We start from the raw sequence: 6,102 nt of genomic DNA, 5'->3' as shown, positions 1-6,102 counted from the left end.
CCTAAACTTTTATGGATTTATTAAACCTCTTTTAATTATACACCTTAATTAATTAATAAAACCATAAGGGTGTGATTTGAACTTTTTCAAAACAATACTAGGGTTTTCGAATTTAACATTCATAATTAAACTTTTAATCAACTTTTAAATTCCAAAACTTGAGGGCAAGTTTTGAAACATTTCAAAACATTAGGGTTTAGAATTTAAAATATACATCAAAATTAAACAATTAATCAAAATTTAAATTCCAAAACTTGAGGGCAAGTTTTTTTGAAACCTTTTTCAAAACATTAGGGTTTTAACTATTTAAATTTCAAAACAACAAAACTTTTGGGTTCAAATTTAAACTATAAAACCTAAAGGGGAAAATATGAAACTTTTCATAACAACAAGGATCAAATAACAAATAATCTAAATTAACATTTAATCACACAATTATCCATATTTGATTTATTTAATGATTTCTTGCAAAACAATTTACCAATTTAATCAAAATAATTAATCAATTATCACATAAGGAAACAATTATCTTATTAATTGATAAATATCTTCAATTAGATCAAGAATATAGTCAAATATATCATAAAATCGGATTTATATTGATCTAATATGATAAGATAACTATCCCAATGCAAAAACAGTAAGAAATCCCGAGATAAGCACTATCTGACGCACCGACTCGCCGAGTCACCCTCTGGAACTCGCCGAGTAGGGCTGACTCGCCGAGTCAGGTCGAATAGTGAGGCCAAAACAAGATTTTTAGTTACATCAAGCATCAATACAATAGAAACCAATCATGGCTCTGATACCACTGATGGGTTTTGGTCATAAGACATCCTATGTGCTCATACAAACCCTAAAGCTTGGATCTAGGTTTCTCTATTGTACATGCTTTGAATCCAAGACTATAAACCCTAATTCTAGCATATGGAAATCAATATAAACATATAATTAGGTTTATGATATTACCTTGATTGTTATGTAGCAATAACAATCCTAATTCCTCCTTTGAATTAGCTTTTGAAGGCTTAGAGTCACAAGTGTCACTCCTCTAATGGCTTACAAACACCAAGAGAAAATGGAGAAGGTATAAAGAGAGAGGAGGGAGGTTAGAATTCGTCCTTAGGACCTCTTGGGAAGGTTTTGCCGAATTCCTAAGCCCTAGGGGGTTTATATAGGTGTAAAGATTAGGGTTTTAGTCCTTATCCTTATCTAGTTGCTTGTCCACCAAGCAACCATAAGAAAAGTCCTAGAAATCCTTATCCTAGTCGAATTCTAAGGGATTTACACCTCAAATTCGTTCACCATATATATAAGATAATCCTTACCTTATTTTGTAACTATCACATAATTACAATTCAGCCCCTCTAGTTTAATTAATTACACTTGATCACAAAATTAATTATTGACCAATATTAATTAAACAAATATGATTTCTCCTTTAATATATTATTCTTATAACATATTAATAAATCATAAATAACCTCTCTCTCTCTATTTATTTCTCCAATCAAGTTGCTTTGGTGAAGGCAACCCAAAAGGACCATGCACCATCGGGTCAAGTACATACCAAAATAGTTATGGACTTAGACACTAATCCAACAGGAAGAACTCGGCGAGTCCATGCCCTGACTCGGCGAGTTCAAGGCAATCTCCTTAGATCAAGAACAGACTCGGCGAGTTGTTCATACAACTCGGCGAGTCACAGCATAAAATGTTCTTCGGATGAAGATGAACTCGGCGAGTTGTTCATACAACTCGGCGAGTAGGATGAAGGACTTGAACCTCAGTTAAGAAGAAGAACTCGTCGAGGCAACGCCTAACTCGACGAGTAGGGTCGGGATCCAGGACAGTCGTTTGGTTAGGGACTCGACGAGTTGGAGAGCCAACTTGGCGAGTCGGGTCAACTGAAAGTTGACTCTGACTTTGACTTATGACATGATCAGGGGTAAAATGGTCATTTTACCCAATGGGCAGTTAGCGGTGATTGATTGAGTATGTTGTGGGATTTGCAGCCGGAGGATTTCCGGAGCAGCAGTAGGCAGTCAGTTCTCGACCAGATTAGCAGCTATTTCGAGGTGAGTTTCCTTTTCAGTAGAAACAGGTCTAAGGCACCAAGGCCGACCCGTGTAGACGAGATGTTAGTATGAGAGTGTGGGCCGAGCCCGTATCTCTGGGTTTAGTCAAGTATGATATATGTGTCAATATGATAGAGTTGCTTATACTTGTTGTCTGTGTGATACTTGTGTATTATGGGTTAGCGGTTGAGTGTGGGCAGGGCCCGTATCTCTCCGAGGTTGGAGTGTGGGCTAGGCCCGTATCTCCCAGATAGTAGAGTGTGGGCGAGGCCCGTATCTCCCGGCTAGCGAAGTGTGGGCAGGGCCCGTATCTTCCCGAGTGTGGGCGGGGCCCGTAACTCCTAGCTGAACGTTGTTTGTTATATGCTTGCATGGTATGAGGTATTATGGGGGGACTCACTAAGCTTCGTGCTTACGGTTTTCAGTTTTGGTTTCAGGTACCTCCTCAGCTAGGGGAAAGGAGCCGGCGCGGTAGCAGCATGTCACACACACTCTCTTGGTTCCGCAGTTACGAGTTTATTCTGGGATTGATACTTTGATATTTTGATCGATCGAATGTTGTGGTTTTTAATTTGGTTTTCGATGTGAAGTGGTTCAACTAAACAATGTTTTAATTGTTAACGTTTTCTATGTAATGTTTTATAAACAAATTTTTTGGACGTGAAATTTTGGGTCGTTACATCCCTATGATGCAGTCCTACTACGGAGTAGAAGTAAGTTCGTAGAATAGTCTCATGACGTTTGTCGTTTCAAAATCGGGTTCCATTGGTTGGTGAATAACATGATCCAACCTTGGAAAGAGAATTGGGAACGATCCCGGAGCTAAATTACTCTAGTCCCACAACTTGACTAAATTGGGTTTCAGATAGACTCCTATGGAAGTATTTGAACAAAGAGTGTCACAGAATTTATCCGATTGACAACGTCATTGATGTTTAAGATGTAAAAGGCTTGGGAAAATTGACTTTGTAGAGGGTCTTACATCACATCCGGAGCAGGAGAGTTTTTGGCCGCCTAAAGGCCTAACTAAAAGTACTTACAGTACAAGATAGTTTCATAGAGAATGCCACATAGGACATAGATAGGAAAGACGATTCTTTTTTTTTTTAACAGGGAAAGAAAGTAAGGCATCTACTACTGGCGGCGGTCATCCCTCTGGTGAACCTTCAGTTCAGCTAGTTGCCGCTCTATATCAAGCATGTGCCTTTCGTACACCTTCTGGCGTACTCGGAGTTCTATGACTTCTGTTCGTGTTTCAGCCAGTGCTTGCAGCCGGGTTTCATGGTCTCTCTCAGATTTTTCACAAGTGTGCTCAAGGCGATTGGTGCAGATTGTATGCATTCTTGAATTTGCATCAACCTCTGCGATATGATGGAGAGTTGTTCTGCCCTGAATCTCGTTTCGGGCAAATCTACTGACATGGATTAGAAGAATTCTATCTGTTGAGCTTCCTTCGCTTATGTCGTAAAAGCTTCGGTCTCCACTAAATGGCATAGGTTGGGCTTGCTCTTCGCTCCAGGTTTCCAAGCATTCTACCCAAGGAGGCGTCGGGCCTTGAAAAACCGGGCGAGGGTTAGGATTCGGAACAAGGGTCATCGGGGTAGGTTCTCCACTTCAGGGTCGGATTCAGAACCATCAGCAAAGCCTTCAACCTGGTGACCATCCACAGGGATTGGGTAATCATTCTCTGGCTCCTCTCCGAGCCATTTAGTATTTCCGTGGTTAGGGTAGTACGGGTCGTCGTGGGAATGGAATCCAACCATGATATCTTCGCGAGAAAAAGGGAATATAAGAAGTAACTAAGTAGACCTACTATTTAGGTAATTATAAGATGATCTTTATCAGGTACTTCAATACATTGTTTAGTGCATACTAGTCACAAGTATTTGGGATAGGATAGACCTTCGAATAAGCGACCCTAACTCTAAATCCCCAATCCAACGAGAACAGGAAGTAAAGCAAAGATACATAGATTCTAAGTCTATGACGTCCTGGATACATATAATTTTAATTTATCCACTAAGCAATTATTGACCTATTGATAAAAATCTATTTAGTTCTCAGATAAGTAATTATAATAACACCAAATACCCCTATCGTATTTCATTGTGGTAGTGTTGGTAAGTTTTTAGACTTGTTGTAACACCTACGACCACTCCTGGGCATATGCTAATCACTTCTGAGTGAGACATAGTTGATCAGGCTATGTCATTCCCAGACCTGACTATACGTCCCCAAGCCTACTCGTATTATTCAACAATCACCACTTTTGTCCTATCCCACCATGATACTGACCCTAGTGTGTGCGCACATGCTCCTACTTTTACCGAGAAATTATTTGTTTCTAAAGTATAGTTGCTTTGAAAACTTTAAATCAGAGACTTTCAATCCCAATGTATTTATAGTTTGTATATCTTATGTGGTTCGATATACTGAGTTCACTATAAACAATGCTCTGATACCAATCTGTCACACCCCCAAACCAAGGATGGCGGAAACGTCCGGGGGTGGAGGACTTCATGTACAGTATCACAACAACGTGTATAATAGTGCTCAAAGTAGATACTACCATCATAAATATAATTGAAAACGTTACACCAAAGTATATGTTTACATGTTTCAAAATCAATTACATTATGATGACTAAAATAAATTATTGACGGTTTAACGTCCCATCCTCAAAGCGCTGAAATTTTCCTGTTTCACTGATTTCCTGAGAATACAAGTAGTTTTGAAAAAGTGTCAACAATTATGTTGGTGATTTCATAAGAGTTTTGTTTGAAGTAGAAACCATTTTCCTTGTAAAATCGATAGAGTTTGATTTCCAGAAAATCCAATATTTTCATAGTTAAGTATGAATAGAATATTTCTATATGATGCGTTAATGAACCCTAGAATGACCCGTAGATTTCCCCTATAATCGTCCAACGTATATGAGTTATATAAGATTTAGGTTAGATAAAACGTTGAATATAGTGGGTCTGCCCTATGTCCACAACCCAACGAGGAACAGGAGATGAGGCGGGCACCACCAATTCTAAGCCAATCAAGACTAAATTCTTATATGACTCAATTATATACACTCAACGATTATAGTTGAAGTCTAACAATGCGAAAATTGAATGTGGACTTAAATCCAAAAACCGGAACCAAACCCTAGTGTAGTGTACGAAATAGTAATAGTGACTGTGAACATAAACTATACATATCATAGTTCATCGGATAGTGATACTGACTAGTGAACATGAACTATGCATATTATAGTTTACCAAAAGTGGTGGTGATGGTGAATATAACCTATACATATCATAGTTCATCAAATAGTGATAGTGGTAGTGAACATGAACTATGCATATTATAGCTTATCAAAAGTGGTGGTGATGGTGAATTCCTTTCTTGTAATTAAGTTCGTAGTGTAGATGAAACATAAACTATACCTATTATAGTTTATCACTTTGTTTGTAATATAAGAATGCCATAACTATACCGATTATAACTAGCGTGTCCGGTTGTGGTTTATAGTATGGACCAACAACTGTATGGCTTATAGTATGGACCAACAACTGTAGCGTGTCCGGTTGTGGTTTCTTGATTACTGTCAAATGGGTTGAAATCGTTTTGGGATTGGAATTTGGGTTGGGATTGGCTAGGTTATGGTTTATAGTATGGACCAACAACTGTATAACAGAAGGAATGGGTGAAAAATATGGCAATCCATTTGAGGTTGGTAGAAGATGTGTGACGAAGAGTTTGAAAATGTTGTATTTTTTATATTTTTCTTGTTTCGTCTTGAGTTTGTTTATTTATTTATTTATCTTTTGTTTAGATGGAGAGTTGGAGGAAGTCATTTTCACCAAACTAATATGAATGTTTAAAAGAAATAAGAAGAATATTGAAGGTTGATGTGTGACATAAAATTGGATAGATGTTGGTATTTATGTCTGTTGAAAAATGTTAAAATTTTGAATTTTTGTTGAAAAAAAACAAATAGTTTCTTGAAGGTTTGTAAAAAATTAAATGGTTG

Source organism: Lactuca sativa, chromosome 7 (genome assembly GCF_002870075.4).
Source record: "Lactuca sativa cultivar Salinas chromosome 7, Lsat_Salinas_v11, whole genome shotgun sequence".
In the NCBI taxonomy this organism is placed as follows: Eukaryota; Viridiplantae; Streptophyta; class Magnoliopsida; order Asterales; family Asteraceae; genus Lactuca; species Lactuca sativa.
Note: the sequence above shows the minus strand (reverse complement) of the source record.